The following is a 19,873-nucleotide window of genomic DNA, read 5'->3' as shown; positions in this document are numbered from 1 at the left end:
TACTGTCACAAATATGCAAATCACCCTGGCTCCGTGAGGCCTTCACTGCACCCATCAGTCACATCTCATGCTATTTCATTGTGCCGCTGAACCCTGTGTGTGTGGAATTAGATTGTGTATCTCGCAGAACGTATGAGGGTGTCAAGAGATTATCATTGGGAAATCTTTCAAATAAATCACCTTGGAGATAATTATATCACATCATTGCCATTAAGCCTCTGACATTTCCTTTATTCTTTAATGTGAGTATAATGAAATGCTAACATTAAATTCAGTGCACCTCTTCCCAGATGATAATGGACTAAATGGGTAATTATAATTTAACTGGATAGCTGGGAGCTCTCAGGGCTCAATGATGACCTGCAGTTGACGATTGTTCTTGTAAACGGATATCCTACGCTCTGTGGCACGAGCTCCATTGAACTGTCATGGGGCTGTGGGGGTCTGCAGACCGCCTAACCACCTCCAGCATTCTCCGAATTGATCACGTCGCAGCGTCCTGCAACAGAAATTCACCCAGTACAACTCCTCCAATTACTGCTGATGGCCCACATCTTCCCATCAGGGGTATGTGTTGGAGCCAGGAGCAGTCGAGGAGGAAAAGCAATAGAGTTGTTAGCCTGAAGCGGAAAGAGAGGCAGAAGGGGAAAGAAGGGATGTGTTGACAAGCATGCACAGCTGGTGAAACCTTTCCATGTCGAACTTTGCCAAGACGGATGTTGAACTTAGACCCGGCCATGCATTATTAATATTAACCACTAACACAAGAATAAAGGAGCATTTACCCTCCGAGTGACATTCTTGAATTAATCATAGAGCCGTGCTGAAGAGGCATCGCTGAATTCTCTTTCATGGAAAACCTGGCAATTTTCTCTACCATGACAGATGTCCTTAGAATGAAGAAGGCCACCGGCTCAGCTCAGTTATCTTGGGCATTATCTGATGTGCCCTCAACATTTTAGAAGAGAATAGCTTATGTTTGATGGGTTCTCTATTCAGGTCATGGTGTCGTCATGGCAAAGTTTACGTCTTGTTAGATTGTGGCATTACAATGATTTGATTATGCTATAGGTGAGCAAAGTGTGCGGCGGAGTGAAGCACCCAATAAGAGTTTAGATATACATTCAAAATACAGCACCAGTTGTAATTGCAATAATTTCAGCAAGAAATCGTTGCAATTGACTGCTAGGCAGAAGGCAATTTCAGCCATTAACTCTCATTATCAGTTTTCAGTCCAATGTCTGCACAGTATGACTTCACATGTGTGTACAGCAGGTTTAAAGCAAGGGCAAATATCTCTTTTGCCCTTATGAGGGACAAAAGGAGGCATTTTAAAGAGAACACTTAAGCGCTATTATCTGAAGGTCTCTGTCCCATAGGGAAGTAAATCTTTGACCCAAGTCTCAAGTCTTTTGTAATCTTTAGCAGGCTCCCCCTCCCCCCAGTACTGCCCCAACTTTAGCTCTATCCATCTTGCCAACTCTTTTCATGTGGCATAATGATATCACCACCAACACGTTTTACCGTGTAAATAGTGTCATCAGGGTGATGTACAGAGTTAGTTCTCTCTTCTACACATAGAATTTGCAAGCAAAGAATCCACCTTTGGTCTCATCTTTTCAGAGCACCTTGTTCCACATGACTGTAGTGTTTGGCTTGTGGAGAATGCAAATCCACTAGTAACACTAAAACAACAGCTTTTCTCTATTGTGACTGCACATTAATAGTAGAATACTGTGTTGCATACTTTTGCAAAGCACCGTATCTCCCAGCTGAAGAGTGAAATGGGCACTGTCACTACAACATGCTTGCAGCCTTGCTTATTTATTTCATGATCTTCTTTTGCAAAGTAACTGTGGAAAATAATCTTTTGACAGTCAGTACATAAAATTATATTTAAAAAATTCTGGATAAATTAAGTGTGGAACAGGTCAACCGCTTTTCAAAAGAGTTAGAAGTAGGTGTGAAGTAAGTCAATACCTGTTCTGCTCCCTCTATCCAACCCTCTATTTTCAGACTTTGTCCATTCATCCGTCAATGTCAGATGAACAGACTGACATGGTCAGCCCACGGACAAGAAAAAAAAAACACACATACATATACACACACACACACACACACACACACCACATCCTCCTGCACAGTGTGAACTTTTCAAAAAGTGTGTGAAAGTGTGCATGCACCCACGCACATGCTCTGGTGTGATTACGTGCTCGGTGTCTGGCCACAGAGCAGAACATGACAGAACAGTGGTTGAACAGTGTTACAGCCAGCTGCTGCTGTCTGAGGTTTCTCTGCTCGGAATACATCAGGCCTTTCTGGGAGCAATGCGGATTTTAATGTCACAGGAAAATTTACACTTAGTGCAAATTTACTTCACAAACTACTGCCACTCCAAAATAACAAATAGATATCAGCAGGGGTGAAAGTAGGGGGGTACGACAGGGGGTACGCAGTACGTGCAAGAGAGGGGAGCGGCTGTCTGCTGTAAAAAATCAACGGGTTCACTGTGCAGCCGTGTGCAGCACCCACTAATCAGCCGTGACTGATTAGTTTTTCAAGAACAATCTAAAACACGACTTAATCCGTTAATAAATAGCTTCCGCCCCCATTTCATATTGTTTCTGAACTGTTCTTTGTTAGAGCAGGGGTGCGATACGTCGATTGCGGAAGGCTTTGAGTCGATCTCGGCATTAGGTGACAAACTGGATGCCGCCAGGACGCTGAGACCAGCACGTCCTCCTCTGACTCCTTATCAAAACTTTCATAATTTTATTAAAGAACAACAACAAAAAGTCAACAAAACGTTTTCAAATTAATGACCCAACAACAATAATATWCTCAGTAATTATTGTTTCAACAAGGTGTTGCGCAATTCTGTGCGTTTCGGTTCCATTATCAAAATAACTAGCAGAGCAGGAGTTTAAAATTAATCAACCACCGCTGTGTTCAGGGGACGCTTATTGATAATCGCAAAATAAATATCAAGCCTGAAAACCTGATATCGTAACGGACTAAATGTTTTTAACGTAATCTGTGCTCGGCTCGAGCGGTTGCCACGGCAACGGGTGTGCTTAAACGACAAAGAGAGAGAGAGTAAAAAAGTGCGAGTGGTTTAGAGTTGATCACCTGTTCGGGTTGTTTTACCTTTGCTGTGGCGCATCACAGCCGCTGTAGTTTTTGAACGTCCTACATATGACAACATTGAACTAATTATCTCGTTCATCTGTTACTATACGTCATTCACAACAAACATCAAACACGGTAAATATGTTTCATTAAGTATTTAACTAAGAAATGGCTTCTATCACAATAATTATGTGAAATTAAATTGTCTAATTTGAAAATAATAGTTTTATTGGTCTCTGGGATCTTGCTTTGAGCTCAGACTCTGAGAGGCTTTTCCTCTATCAATATTTTTTTTTTGCTTCTTATTTAGTGGAAATATTGATGTTGATGATACCTTCTCCAAAATAATAACCTTTTTCAACCTTTATTGCACCACTGTTGACAATGAGAAGCTAACATTCACAAATGACAGTGAAATAAAATCCAGTCCAACATCTGGTTTGAGGTGATTCCTTTGGAACCTTTTGGAGAAAAAATATCCCAACTTTAGAAGATGTGCTTTTTAACCTAACAGAGCTCTGTGGTTCCTCCTATCAGTACGAGAGTCAGGGTGAGGAGGTGCCATGTTAGGAAGAGAAGTGGAAGCTGCAGGATCTTCAGAACAAACAGATCATGATGCTAGGCTACTGATTATCCATCTGTCTGGACACAGGATCAATAGAACCAGTTTAAAAGGTAAAATGAATGGTTATATGCCAGACATGGAAAACTGAGATGCACTCCATGCCATGATGTTCAGAATTTCGGTCTCATAGTATCTCAAAGTGTCAACATTGCAGCCAGTGGGGCTGAGGGAAAATACAGCTTTATTTTGTAGCTATGCAAGAGGTACCAGCTTTTATCGTTTGGCAAAACAATTAATCAGCACAGAAATTCCAAAGCAGTTTTATTTATATATAAACTACTTTCACCCCTGGATATCAGTCTATATGCCCTATATCATAAAGATGTTAATGAGCCTTAAACACCATGCTGTTTATGGTCTACAGACATTTTGATTGGTAGGTTTTTGAATTTACAAAATGCTAACTTTTTGACAGAACTAATAGGCATCATTTCACCATAAAACATTAATTATTTCTTTGCACTACTGGTACCTTAAATGATGTAAGCAGACAACAACCAAAGCAAAGCATAAGAGATTTTGGGTTCGTACAACAGTGGCACAGCCTGTCATCGTGTGCCTATTTTTGTTTACTCCACCTTATAAAAGGATTATTCTTGTTGGAGTGGGTCTCCATATTGGAAAAACCTGCAGGAAACGTTATAATCCTTTCATTCTTGATATACACTCTCATTTGTATTCCCTGGTTTGTTCACACTGCATTTATTGCTGGTTTTTTTTTTTTTTTTTACATATTTCAGTTTTTTAATGCATTTTTAGTTATCTTTTTTCCTTCATTTCAAAGTTTCCTCACTCTTATGTTCAGATTTAATAACCATTCAGGATCCACCCTGATAAAGCTGCAGCTGAGGGGGAGATGTAATAGAGATACTACACCAACCGTGTTTTGAACATGAAATAATATTATCGGTGGTGGAGTGATATATTGCTCCCTGTCATGTAGGAGGAGCAGGTGTTTAGTCTTTTGATACCTTCCTCAGCGTCCCTTGAGCTGATAGTTGGTGTAGTGCCTAATACATTTACGACAGCTGACATTACAGAAATGTTCGTCTTTGTCTGTTTTTGTTGCCATACAGCGTGATAAATAAAACATTTTACCCAAAAGGATGACCTTGTAAGTTGTTTTTCCTCGCTCTGCCCTACAATCATTCCCCACATGATTTCTTCCTTTCCTGTGATTTGGAACACCAGAGTATGCTTAAATCATGCTGCTCAGGTCGAGTATTCACAATTCTGTTGGACTCATACAAAGGCCATTCCCCTGTGGATTTGAAGGTAATTACTTTCCCCCTTGATGACAACCCCATTGAATTTAGATTAAACCAATAACAAATGTGGCATGCAGCGCTAGATGACATCCTGTCATTAGGCTGTTAATGTGTGCACCCCTTTTGGTTTTCCTCGCGTGGCATCAGCTGGTCCCCCTCTACATCCACAGTGGCTGCCCACAAGCGAGTGCAGCCAGCACAGTGGCAGATGAGACCCACAGAGGAAGTCTCATCAATAATGGAGAGCGGTAGCTGAGGGAGTCATGCAGAGGAATTGTGTTGGAGTGAGAGTGCATTGCAGCTGGTATGTTTTGTGTCATTTCTCCAAAATGGACATTTTTTATAATGAAGTTATTGCCAGAGGATACGCATTACATTAAAAGCAAATATTATTAGCTGATATGCTGCATAAATTGTCACATTGCTATTTGACGACATGCCTGGAAGGTTTTTAGGACATAATGGGCATTTTGATTAATGATTATCCTAAGATTACTTCAAGTCATGTATGTCAGAGGCTAAAAAGAATATTTGCATATCCAAACATTTATAATAAGAATTTATAAATGTGTACTTGTTGTTTTGAAATTTCAGTAAAGCAAAAAATAAATATATCTCATCACTTTTCCTTTATTCCTCCATCGCAGCGGTTAAGGACTGCCTTGTGGTATTTAAGCATGACCAAATGACAGATTACATCAAATCTAAGACACATTAATCTAGCTGGCATTCATGGGTACCCGGATGCTACCAACATTTTTTCAGAAAGCTATCACTAATGCCAATCTGAGGCCATGACTTTATTTTAAACTTGGCTGTTGCACCCAAGATCCTCCAAAGAGAACTCAAATACGCTGTTACCACAATAATGAACCACCACAATCTTACCACTGAAGTTGAATGCTTAACATTTCTCACAGGTAATGGGGAGAACATTACATTATTGACACACCCCAAGAATTCTCAAAGACCCATCCAAGTTCTGGTTGGTTGATATTGTCTTGGTGTGGTCTTAGTCTGGTGTGAACGAGGTCTGAGGCAGTGTGTAACGTATGCAAAGAACTAACTCTCAGTGTTTATCTTCACTGACAGCTGTCCAGATACAAACACAGAAATCTGTCACACTCCACAGGGCTGACAATGACCCACTGGCTGTTATAGTATGGCAGCGTCTCCTCCCAGCTGCCATCCTGCTCATTCCATTTTTTTTTCAATGCCTTCATTGTATGTGGAAGAGGAGCCCCATTCTTACTCACAACTCTCTTGCTCTCTCTGTCTCTCTCTTGTGCTCCTGTTTCTCCAGGGGCCGGGTCTGAGAATGTAAAACCGTAGGGAGATTTCGGATGTCACTCATGACGCATCTTCCATTGCGTTTGACCATCTTGAGCTGCGAACATCTCTGCTCCGCATACAGCAGCGTCTACAGTCAACCTCGAGACAAAAGCTGGTGACAGTATCTGACGGCACAGGAGGACAGAAGAACACTGAAAAAGGGGCCTGTGATTGCTCCTGCTTGTGAGTTCTGTTTTGTTCTCATTGTTGTTGTGGGGGGAACACGTTTCCATACAAGTCACCGGGGCTCTCTCATTTAATGATTTGTTTTTGTGAAAAAAAAAAAAAAAAAATCAAAGGAGCGTATAACTTGAGAAAACAATGAAGTAAAGATATTGGTTTCTTTGGTGGAAGCAGTGAAAAATCCATCCAGAAATGTTTTCCCATTGTGTCAGGATAGTTTTGTTATCTGTGTAAAGCTGTCAGAGCTGACCTTGACAATCATGCTTTTGTTCACATTTTTCAACTGTCACACCATAGTTTCTTCTTTGCATTTCTAAAAAGAAGCTATATTGAAAACTCAGTTTCAAAAAATGTGGTTAAAAGGAACAGTGGTAACAATGATAGTATCTACTCTTGGCATCTTTCTTCCTGTTGTTTTTGCTTGTTCACAGCTTTCTGTCCCGTTTGCTGTCCATTGGAAGTTACAATTTGCTCCAGAAATCTAGAGGAATTATTCAGATCATCGAGACAAAATGACCACACAGAACCAATTGCTTCTCCTGCCTACAATGGCCTCCCATGTTCTATTACTATTTGAGATTGATATGTATATGCCATATAGAAAAGAGGGCAAAATGGTGAGAGCTTGATCTGCTGATGTTAAAGCTGCAGATAATCTTAAGGCAGTGAGGCAGTAAATGATTAGATAAGAGAGGTGTGTGAAGAAGAGGGGAAAAATAGATTGAGTTGTTAAATTGCTTTTAGGCTCTGTTGTCTCATCGCTGCACTAAGGAAAAATACTGTGATTGTGTAACTGGACAGCCTGGGGTAAGAAAAATCTAAAGTTTCAACCTCTTCCTGTACAGTTTAGAAAGTTTTGGCTGAAAAAAGGCATGTTGGCAAACACATCTATAGGATATTACATAAAACACATTGCCGCGTAATATCACACTACATAAACTGCTCAGTAAAAATAGCCCAAGTTGGAATGTTCTGCTAAACCAGTTCTGGGATCCAGAGTATTTCACTGTCAAATCTAATGTAAAAACACAAATTATGGCTCTGATTAATGTCTGGCTGGCTGGTAATAATTCTACTAAAGAGTGAGCTGCATAGCATAATGCATTACCTGCAAGTATAACAAAATTCTACGGCATGAAATGTCGCAATATTAAAAAAACATAACATTGCTCCTTCAACCCGTTAGTTTAATCCCTGGCTCTGAAAGATAGCGGTTTAGGATGTTTGAGACTGTTATTTTGAATAAAGATGTGAATTAGAGTTGCCTGGTTGTGTAATCTTGTAAAAAGTAAGCAGAAGACAGTGGCTTATATTTAGATATGTAAAGACTGAAAAAACATGCTTGGGAAATGGCTTATGGATTAGAGCAGTTACACAACTGCGTGTATGGACTTTCATCTTGTACACTGAAGTCAGATAACCAACCACTGTTTACTATCGTTAAAAAAAATCTAAATAAGATGTCACCATGAACTCGGTATCCAATGATGAAGCAGTAGAGGTATAACTTCATCTATCCACACCCTCAGGAAGGCACATGGTTGTCACTGGGACCATCTCCAGAGCAGCTACAAGTAATGTTGTCCATTGCCAGTTTTAGATAAAAAGTTGAAGCAGATAGTTGAGACAACAGCAAACAACACAGATCTGCAATGTATCACTGTTTTAAAATGTCAGTGGTAACCTCAGAATTGTGGATGCCAGCTGAATAAAAAAATGGTGGAGTTATGTTCCCACAAGCTTTAATGCTGTCGATACATGAAGGACATATCGGCAGTGCAAAGTTTAAAAAGAAGGGTGAGAGAGTCTGTTTTCTTGCAAGGAATCAGCAAGGAGATCGAGATGCTGATAAGCAAAGCAAACAGCCTGTGGTGTTAGCTGATGTACCACTAGCACCATGGCTCAAATTAAATACAGATGTAGGGAAAGACTATTTTGGGATAATCAATACTCAAGCCAACTTGAAATGGCTTTATTAGTAAGAATATCAGAACTACAATATGCCATGACACATGGCAAATCACTGTTTACCATGCATGGCATTCTACATACTGTGGTTTGCAGAAAAGTGGGGGTCCAAATTCTTGAGCAACTGTTAAACATAGCTGCAGACATTGACTCTGGTCTATTTAAGGCTTTACTAAGCCTCACAGCATCACCACTTTGACCTGCTGAGCTTTTGATGAGCAGGTAGATCTATACCACCCTGCTAAGTTACACAAAAAACAAATCAATACCAACCAAGTTAAAATATAAGCTACAAACGCAGAAAGTAAGGCAAAGTAATTTTATTAAAAAAATAAAAATAAGCCAAGATTCAACCATCCACTAACATGACACAGTCAGTGTCATTATGATGATGACGACGATGGAAGACTAAAGTGACCATTCAGCAGGAAGTAGCTATGTTAATTCAAGGTAAAAATAAACTGAGAATGGGAAGAACCTTATACATAATTGCCGTATTTATCGTAAACTCCACCAGATGAGCTAACAGAAAGCCAAAAGTGACTCAGAGACCATTGACAAATAAAATAAAAGAATGTCACACAGACGTGACCAGAGAGGGTCAACTTTTGTTGAGAAGATCCACCAGTAAAGTGGAAAAAAAAAAAAACTGACATTGAACTCTGGAGTAGTGCGACACTGTGTTGGTGATTTGTGTTAATATGTTCACATAGGCTCAGAGTTGGTTAAAAGTTACTTTATAGTGTGATACATTACATATGCTTCATGTGAAATATGTCATCATCCGTGTAAAAGGTTATCCTTATTGATTTGTTGCTTTAAAGAAAACGATGTGGATGATTGAATAGTATATGCTTTATCCACCAGGTGGCAATATTAGTTCTGTGTGAGTGTGAAAGATACCATAAAGAAATTGCACAAAAACCTGTTGTGCAGACATATGTGCAAAGACATAAAAGTGTCTGGATAATGTAAGACTTGTTCTTTCAAGCACGAACCACCAAGAGCAAAGCAGATACTGTACGTAGATGTGTATTTATAGCATTCATGGGACTTTGCAAGCAGTCAGGGTCACCTTAAATACTATTGATTTTGTCGATCCTCCCTTTCTGCTCACTAAATTGTGAGGTTTATTGATTTGAGGGAATCAAACATAAAAAAGACCAGACTTATGGAGAGAATAACATATCCTAAGACAATTTGCAATAGGTAATTTACAGGTGTTTTTCATTCGCAATATCTCCACCTTTATTTTGCCAAACTCTTATTATTCCCAAAGAAAGGGTGTCACTCTGGCAAAATTATTGTAAAAACATATTATTCACATGTCATACACATAGAAAAATATACAACAATAGGGGAATGCTGACGTCAAACTGTGTTTTAATTATGACCCCAAAGTTGGGTTTAGGACTTCGACAGGATTACAAATTCACAAGTTTGTGGTTTTCAAGTTTTTTGTTATTTTTCAACAAAGTAAATAAAAAATGACAATCTTTAAAAATATTTATACTATATTGCAACAGAGAAAAAAATAAGTAAATAGATAAAAACAACAGCCTATAAGCAGTTAATTCTGTTTATGTTGCCATTTTATGCGATACTGCATATAAAATGGCAAATATAGTCAGGATCATAAGTCTCCAGTAGTTTTGGGGATCAGAAGCTGAACATTTTTGTAATCATTGTTTTAAGTATATAACTTTTTTGCCCGAGCTACACTGAATCTCTTCTTCTGTGGCTCATATTTGATTTCCAGGATAACCAACAGCTGCAATGGCCAAAGACTGATGGAGGTCTTCACCACTTCTACTACTGTAATAGGTTTTAAATCAGACATTCATGACAGCTTCAGCTCTCTGCTAGTTTGTCCAGGAGAATTTAGAGATCTCTGCAATGGAGCTGGTCAAAAACAAAAACACAGCTTTATCTTGTTTGCTGATCTGTGTGCGCGTGCGCGCTTGCAGTTGTGAATAATACATCCTGTTATCCAATGGTTGGAAAATTGGTTAGAGAAAGCAGCAATGAAGTTCTTTCAAGTGTGCCACAGTTCCAAACCTCCCTTTCTGAGGACACCACATTCTGTGTGTCCTCACTTACCTGCCAGCACATCCTTTCAACAGTCAGCCATACAGTTTCTTATCAATAGCATCACATTATCAACTCTACAAACTGTTTTTTAGTTTCAAAGAATAGGGCATTTCTATTATCAAATAACTTAAGAATTTAGTTCTTTATTAATTTATCAACTCGTATTAATTTATTTGCAATCACTGCAGAAAATAGCCAGTCATGTATATTCATTTTACATTAATTTAATATTGTTGCAAACATGGAACAGGTCCAGTCAAACTAACTTGTGCTGAATCAGCTTAAGTCACTTTACTGCAGATGTTTGCAATATGTTGCAGGTTTTATTTTTATATGTTCTCGCACTAGAAAACAATTCAGGAGGGTCTAAAAGTAGTTAAATGCCAGAAGAAAATAAAATTGAGTAATGAAAAAAAATCTACAAACGAATATTTGTGAAACATATAATCATAATAATAATTAAATAAAAATAGTATTGTAGTTATATAATTATGATAGTCATTTTTAAAGATTATGAAACCTGCAAATGCCAAAAAAAAATATTTACAGCTTGAGGATGCACATTTTTGTTGAACGACTCCTCTGCCTTAAATGTTCTCTTATGCAATATTAATGTGAAGAGCCTGACATGTTGTGGCTTGAAGGCAAATCCCTTGTGTGCATTGCACACATGAAAAGGGCAGTGTTCAATAATGCCTTCAGGATAATTTAGATTCCCTACTTTGGCCTTTCAAGAAAAAAAAAAAAAAGAACTAACACACATATGTTATGTAATGATTTATAAAGGAGCACCAACCTCCCCTATAAATGTGAGTTGCATTCACACAAATTAATCAACATGGCAGCTCCTCATCACAGATTTATAGATGGCCTTGATTGCTGTCAGGGTAAAATTAACTCATACCAACTGCAAAGGGGTGTTGAAAAGATGCCTGAATAAAATACACCTCCCCTCTCACCGACTAACACCAATACTCTACACCCACCACACATACACATTTTTGCACATTTTATTGACAGCTATTCATTTTAACAATTGCATTTTTGACTTGCAGTAACTCTTGCCCTCACCCTACCCATTAGCGTACATTTCTTACCAAAATTCCCACTGTACCTCTGAACCTGCAGGTTCAGAGGTACAGTGGGAATTTTGACCAGGTACAGGTACTGGTCATGACCAGTAGAACTCAGAGGAGTTAAAAAAAGGTAAGGACCAGGGAAATGTCCTCACGTCTCAAAATTGACCTCCTTTTGTTGGCTAAACATGTTTTCCAGTTCGCTGTAGTATTTACAAATCCGCGCACGCGTACACACAGATCAGACCGGTATGTTCCTCCGGGCTGTCTCTGTAGAGCTGTCACACATGCTGCGTCTTGGAGCACCAGGAGCCCGAGGTTGACTTGAATTAAACTGAGAGGATGTCCTTTACTGATCTGCAGAGCCACAGAGACACATCCTCCCCCAGAGAGAGCTGGTCAAAAACACACCGGCTGCGAGAGAGAAGGGAGGAAGAAGCAAGGACTAGGAAAAAAAGATAGCAGGTTAAAGACAGGGGGCTGGAGAAGAGGAGGAAGTTAATAAAAAGAGAGGGATTGAGAGATTGCCTGTGAGAGAAGTAAGAGGATTCCAGAGTGAGAGATAGGGAAGGAAGATGAAACTGCATGTGGGAGTATGGCAGTGTGTGTGCGCGTGGGGGTGTGTGTGCCAGAAAAAGACACAGAAGCTCAGCCCACCCGATCATACAGGGGCATCTTTTTTTCTTTTTTTTTTTTTCTGGGCGGAATATTTAAATAGTCAAATCCTACTTGATTCAATATGTTCAGCTATGCATTTGTTGTTTCTTTTTATGCATTAGCAAGATAAATCGCTGAATAAGATTACCTTTCTGTCCTGTTTGTGTGATCTGAAGGGTAATTTAATCAAAATAACTACTGGCATTTGTTAATGCACTCATATTTAGCTAATTAGCACCTTCCTCAATATCTATTATTTAGATAGAGGAAGGTTTGAGCTCATTTAAACATGAGATTTTGATGTACTTCACACCATCTAAAATAGCACAGCATATCTTTGCTTATTTATTTACTGATGTGGGGGAAAATAAAGAAATTTTACTCAACACTTATGATGATTCAGTGAACAATTGTTATATTTAACAAGGATGGCAATATTCTGTTCTTAAAAGATAAGAGTTGCTGCCTTGCCCTGGATGATAAATCTACTGGAGAGCAGGAGTTTTTGCAGAACAAGAACCTGGAACACAAGATATTAAGGAAGAAATCCCCAGCTGTCCACAAAGCACCCACATTCCTTTCTGCTTATTCCTTCACTTCAGGAGATCACTGTAGTTCCTACTTTAATGTCTGAGACTGTTACTCGTAATACCTTGCGGCATACCTTCAGCCCTCAGTGGCGAAAAGCTCTTTGTTTTGCAATGACACAACCCTACTACTATGGAGACATTTTAGAGCCCGTGTTTCTCAGGTTCAGTTTTAAGACATTAGCTGATGAATCATCCAAAGATTAATGATCCATTTCCAACAATGACATAATAACTGTGCATGACTGTTTACTTGGAGGAAAAATGAGCAGTTCAAAAATAATGAAAAAGGCCTATGACATTTTTTTTTTAACCAAGCTCCTAAATGCATCAATATTTGCTTGGCTTTGCCACCTACACTGCAATTACATTTGTGCCCTTGGCAGTTTTTTTTTTTTTTTTTTTTTTGCAGTGTTAATTCATTCGAATAAAGTAAGAATATGAACGGTAATCTAAAAATTTGTGATGGAAAAATCCACTGCAGTGTTAATGCTTTGTGAATAAATCTGCTCTTTTGGAAATCTTTGTCATTTCTACATGGCTGTCAAAAGAAAAGTAAAAAAAAAAAAAATTTGAAAATTATTGCAACAACTCCAAGTTGATTTGAAAATTTTGATTTTATTTCAGAGAAAAAGGTTTTCTACCATAAGGATGATTTTTTTTTTTAAGTTGTAAAGAGTAAAAGTTGGGCAATGATGCACCTGGCTGTTATTAGAATAAAAGCATATTCATATTTATCTCTCTTAATAAATTAATTATTCAGTGATCAACAGATGGATTTCGGGGTATCAAGAGATAGGAGTTGAATGGAACAAATTTGGTGACAAACAAAACATGACCAATTTTGTAGGAGATGTTAGTGCCCAAATGAATACAAAAAATTTTTACTTTAAAAGTCTAGCAATTGAACATCTCCATTATGCCTGAGGCAACAACAGAAATAAAAGACTAAACATTACATATATTTTTAGATTAATCAACAAAAGCCAGCTGACTAATGATCCATCACTGCATGGTACCAGCAAGGTAACTATAAATATTTCTTCTAGACCTTCAGGTTCAAGGGAATTGCAGAAGTCGATGTTAAGTTTTCTGATAAAACACCATGCAGCTACCAGAACAGACGCAGCAAATATCAAACGTGCTCACACGCACAGTCTAACCAGGGAACCCCTGGGGCTTTAAAAGAGCTTAAATCACCCTGATATCCATCACACCACATTAGTGTTTCGGATACACGTATTATCAAACAAACAATGGGAGGCATGGCTATTAACAAGGTGAATGTCTGTAAGCACAGTCCAGTGTAACAATGCATTTGAAAGTAAAATTAGATATGTCGAAATTATTTTTCTTGGCCACCGATAAGCCTCAAGGACACCTTTCAAGGGAAACTTATTGCCTTAAAGGGTATTATTAAGTTCACTGCAACACAGCAGTGTCTCAACTTATTATAGCAATACTGGTATTGTAGTAACAAACCAGTTAAGACTAAAAGCTCATTAATGCTCAAAATCATACATGCCTATGCACACGAACACAGTTTTTTGTCTATCTGCCCTGAGAGTTAGAAACAGGTTATTCGCAGTACACTATCAAGGAACTTATCTGTGGTTCATTGCAAAAACACAATCTACAGATTCAGAGCGTTATTTATTTCAGAGGGAAACAGGCACAGAGCCAAATACACTACAGAGGTTCTAAATAGCTGCATGTCAATTGGCCATAACATCGCACAACTTGAAATTACAAACTAAATGAACGGAAACTCGCCAATTAAAAAAAAAAAAAATCAAGCTGTTTCTCAGCTTTGTTGAAATTCATGTATTGTCCAAAACTGCAATGGAACGTTTGTGTTTTGTGTAAGGTAAGGTAAGGTCATTTTATTTATATAGCACATTTTCAGCAACATGGCAATTCAAAGTGCTTTCAAAGTGTCACTCGAGTCAGGTCAGGTCAGTTTGTTTATAGCAGCAATCCGAAGCTTATTTGTACACTTATTTAGTATAGATAAGTCTATATAATTTTTTAAAATTAAAAACACAGTTTGAGATTAATAAAACCTTCTCTCAAAATTAAATACACAGAAACATTTACAGGGCTTAATCTAAAATAAAAATCCTGAGCCTGAAACTTATAGTTACGATAGAAATTTACTATAGCGCTGCTATTACCACAGTTTAATAAAAGGTGTCTTTGAATAGTGAACAATTGCTTCTAACAATACAATTAACAAGCTAAACACTCAAACTTAAATAAGACTTCAGTACATTYCAACTCAAAACAAAATGTAAAATGTCTGTGCCCTAAARGTTWGCCTTACAGGCAAAAATCCCTCAACATTAAATAAGAGTCCTTTCAGTCAATGTTTCTGCAAGTAATTAAGAACATGCAACATTACCAACTAAATCAGTGTTTCTCAACCTTTTTTGGGCCAGAGCCTCCCTAGCCTTTATCTAGGTCCCTCACCGCCCCCCAACAAAGAATTTGTAGGCTACTTTGCACTATTATTTTATTATTAATATTACTATCACTATTGTAGATGTTTTTATTTTTATGCTTGTTTCTGTATTTATCATCACGATAATTTCCCAGAGAACAAAAAAGCAATGTGAATAAAAATTATTTTCACAAGTGTCTATGAAAAATTTAATGAACATTCAAGTTACAATTTGTAGGCCAACAGCAGCCAATCAGAGTGGAAAATATATTCTTGTTCTTTGCCATTTTCTAGTTGTTAAATATTCCACAAAATGACCAGATAAAAGATGTTCAACATGCCAGTTTAAACTGAACCATTTGCAAAATGACTGACTTCTGCAACATTAAAACATGGATAGAACTGTAACTACATTATTCATAGCTCTTCTTCTCTTCAGTGTTTCTGTTTCTGGTGGTGCAGCTCTGTGCTGCCTTCAGGAGAATGGGACATCAMGAGTATCATCATATGTTTCACATCATGTGTTGATTTTTCACTGTTCAGCGTCGGATTCTGTTTTTATGCCATAATTCACATCTAGTTCGTCGCTTCGTTTCATGTCCAGCTTCTCCTGTTTCAGAGTTTTGCGCAATGCGCGCCTGTTTTTTTTGTTTTTTTTACCTCCCAAGGTGTAGGACGTATCGATGGGGAAAAGGCAGACTGACATAAACCTTTTAAAACAACAGAAACAATTTCGGTATTCTGATTATTGAAATTTAAAAGTGCTGTGTTGCCCTATCACACCCGTTTCATACCTGACCACTTACAGCGCCTGTGTTAACGCTATAAAATGAACGCTCTCTATCGTGGTATCACCCATGGAGATTTCTTTATTTAAATGGGTTCATTTTTCAGAGGGATACAAAGTGAGAGTATCGTGATTTTAGTAATTACATGTTTATAAGAGCGATTTTCTGTTGTCCTTCCATGGAAGCGGGCAGCATCCAGACGGATAATAAAACACTTTTTAATATAAGTTGCTGCTTTGACATGATCACAGAACTGCCAAAACATATGTACAAAAATCCTCAATAAACATAAAATATTAGAAAATCAGACACCAGACAAAGTGAATCACAGCAACGTCATCAGCCGGTGTAACGCTGACCTGATGCGGTGAAGCTACTAGCAGGGGCGGAGTTGCGCCAAAAGCTGCAAACACTGAATAGAAGGAGAGCTGCCATCGATACAGTTGCAGCCAGGCATGATTTAATGTTACAAAATGCAGTTTTAGGAAGTTGCTCAAAGTCTAAACTGGTATTGTTGTGATTGTAAGATGTAAAGTTTACCTTCGACCAAACGCCCCCCCCAAAGAAATCCCAGCGCCCCACTTTTGTAAAAATGTCCGCCAACTTCCCGTCTTGTCCTCTTTCCATGCCCAGCGCCACTTGTTTATAATTCCTTTCTCAAGTAAACGTGTTTCTTTACCGGGTGAGAAAAACTCCGTCTTCTTTCATATTGCATTTGATTTAACCGCCGAACTGAACGCATGCACTTATTTTCTACAAACCGTTTTACAGTCACTGGTCAAGAACACGGGAGCTAGAATCCTGATTGGCAGACATCTTTGTCTATTATCTACAGTTTAGTTGAGGCGGGCCGTTTGATCCAATGATTGCTTTGCTTGAAAGCCTAGGCCCCCAGACGGAGCTCTTTATGCCTAAGTTTCAAACGTCTGACTAAATAAATCTTCCTTATTTTAATTGTAAATAGTTCTTTAAATGTCCTGTGAGATGATATACTTACCCATGTATCCATAACAACCGGAACTTTCAATATCCAGCAAGTTATTTTTGCAATTTACCGTCTATTAAACGAGTGCCCTCCGGATTAATTACACTCTGCAGCTGCAGCTGTGAAGTTGCCGTATTAACCCGATATTTGCTGGAAAGTGCAACGTCTCCCCTTTCAGAAACCGTTGGGATTTTTTTAGATAGAGCTATGTGTGGCGGAATTACGGTAGTGCAAATTTAGATGTGTTGCCGCCGACACGTTCCGGTCTAGAAGGGTTTTAAGCCCAGAGACTACAGTTTGCCATCTACTGGATCCTAATATCTATACCTCAAATTCTTATAATGATCCCAGTATCATTTAAAAAACTGTTAAATAGCATTTCCCTTCAATGCTATTTAACTGATCAACAACATTCTCAAATTTCAATTCCCTATTAAAACCTAATTCCGTTTTAATGGGCGCTTTCTTTTATTTTCAATGATTCACTTTGTAATGGTCTCGCTATGGTGTCTTGTACTAAAACTAATCAGCCAAACTCCTTTCACACGAGTCAGGATTAATTAGTTCTTCCTTTATTTCCATGTAGAATGGAGTGAAACTGTCAAAACACAAAACTCAGGATGAGCTCAGAGCAGCTTTTACATTCAGATACATAGTACAACTGATACAACAGCTACCTCATGCTATGAGCTGCAATGCTACATAACAACCTAAGAAATCTTAGCAGCCTGCTAGTTAGCAATGACGTAGCACATAATCAAATCGCCCGCAGGTATTTCCAAAACTAATTCAATAAACAAGTTACTTCTTTTATCATATGTTAACATAAAGGCTCGTTTTGAAGTATAAGCTGCTACTTACAGGCATTGCTTCTAAGAACTCAACCTGGAATGCGGCGTTCATAATAAACACGTGTTCATCTGCTCTACCTCTAGCAAACAACTGTACTGATTACATAACATAAAAGTCGAGCAGTTCCCCAAAAGTCCAACAGATGGCAGCAATGCACCAYGCAAAACAAAACACCCACAGTTWACAGGACACATTTCCTGCTAAAGAGCCCCCTGGTGGTTGAAGAAAAATCCACATATAAACCGGAAAATACAATGTATGAAAAAAAAATCTGAATGCTTTCTGGTATTGTTCAGGGGGCCGGACCAAATGTGGMGGCGGGCCAGATCCGGCCCGCGGGCCGTAGTTTGGGGACCACTGGTTTAGGAGATTTAAGCCTTTAGATCAGTGGTTTTTAACCTGGGTTCGATCGATCACCAGGGGTTCGATGAGTCAATCTCAGGGGTTCGGTGGAGCCTCTGCCGCGGAGGTAAAGACACACTTGTGGTAAAGACACGCGGAGGTAAAGACACTCGGAGGTAAAGACACGCGGAGGTAAAGACACACGGAGGTAAAGACACACACGCTTTGCCATCACTTGCTGCAGTGGATCACGATACATTGCTTAGCCTATCAGTGCTGCGGAGGAGCATTGATTGAAGTAGTTCCACTCTCAGCATGGATTTGAACTTGTGTCTTTAATTACTCCAGCAAAGCTCACCGTTTTTACCATCTCTCAGCTTATGAGAAACGGCAGAGCAACAGGCAGCTCAGTGTCCCCATGCACCACCTACAGGTGAAACACTGTTACTGCACCCATCGTCATTAAACCCCTGTTAAAGAAATGCATGCCCTTTTTTTCACTTTTGTGGGCACACACCAGTGAGCATCACAAGAGGTTTGACTGATAGACCGGGCCACCAGGTCATGTAGCAGTTCCATCGGCACTTTGCCCTATGCCTGTTAGGAGATGGAACCCAAATAACATATAAAAATGGGTAGGGCGGTAAAGTGGACGGGCCAATGGTTCCCTGGCCCCTCCTGTTAAGCTGAGCAAATCACTGTCAGTTCAGACTTGTGGGAATAATGCATTTAGTGCCCACAGATTAAATTTTTTTTCATAGTGCATGCTCACTGCATGCTATTATTACCCCTAGCAACAGTTGCCATGCTGCTGACAATGATGTCATCAGCATGACTTCAAATGATGTCTGTGTCATGAGGCCCTTCTGAGGDTGACTTTATGATGTCATAGAGTCCATGACATCACCAACTKATCAGTTAATTCTCTGATCAGTTAACACAAATCAGTTAACAAGTCAGTCAACACAAGATTTATTTAGACGTTTTAGCTCAGCTCAATAAAGATGAACGACGAAAGCCCACAGAGGGAAATGGACGTGAGACCTAAGGTCTCTTTTTGGACAAAAGTGAAAAAAACCTTGTCCAACAAAGTTCATCCTGGTCAAAGAAGCCCAGATAACAAAAAGAGAAACTTTCTCAGTGAACTTCTATGGGAAGTGATTGAAAAGGCTGCAGATGGACCAACTCTGCATCTTGTCCGACAARTCTTTGAGGAACAACATAGCAAAATTTTGATCTTGCTTTTGAGAAAAGTTGGAGATATAAATGTGGACGTACTCTCGGAGGTGTCAGAAGAGCTTGGTGAAAGGATTTTCCGGAGTCTTGTGAGAGATGCATTCCACTTTGCCAGYGGACTGCATTTAATCGCACTAGTTGATCACCCAGAAGGACACCAGGTTATTGTGGAACATTTCAAAAAGCACCTGGAGAAACCTCTTCCTAAGAAGAAAATGTCAACATCTACAAAAAGAAAGTTCAGAAAGACATTTTTTCCAACAGAGGACTTGTACGCAGATGAAAACTGCCTGAGTGAGGATTATACTCAGGCA

The 19,873-nt window shown here is 39.0% G+C and overlaps 1 protein-coding gene across 4 annotated transcripts in view; it reads left to right on the top strand.

The window, feature by feature from the left end:
• LOC103474772 (galactosylgalactosylxylosylprotein 3-beta-glucuronosyltransferase 1) overlaps positions 1 to 19,873 on the top strand; it is a 109,058-nt gene that overhangs the window by 34,589 nt on the left and 54,596 nt on the right. For 3 of the 4 annotated variants that reach the window (XM_008425988.2, XM_008425986.2, XM_008425989.2), the window contains exon 2: positions 6,326 to 6,537. The exons of the other annotated variant lie outside the window; for it this stretch is intronic. The gene's annotated coding sequence lies outside the window, so the exon portion shown is untranslated. The remainder of the gene's footprint in view (positions 1 to 6,325; positions 6,538 to 19,873) is intronic. 4 annotated transcript variants of the gene reach the window in all.

The sequence above is a fragment of the Poecilia reticulata genome, linkage group LG13, assembly GCF_000633615.1.
Source record: "Poecilia reticulata strain Guanapo linkage group LG13, Guppy_female_1.0+MT, whole genome shotgun sequence".
Taxonomy (NCBI): Eukaryota; Metazoa; Chordata; class Actinopteri; order Cyprinodontiformes; family Poeciliidae; genus Poecilia; species Poecilia reticulata.
The sequence above is the reverse complement of the archived record's forward strand: the minus strand, read 5'-3'. Positions and strand labels throughout refer to the sequence as shown.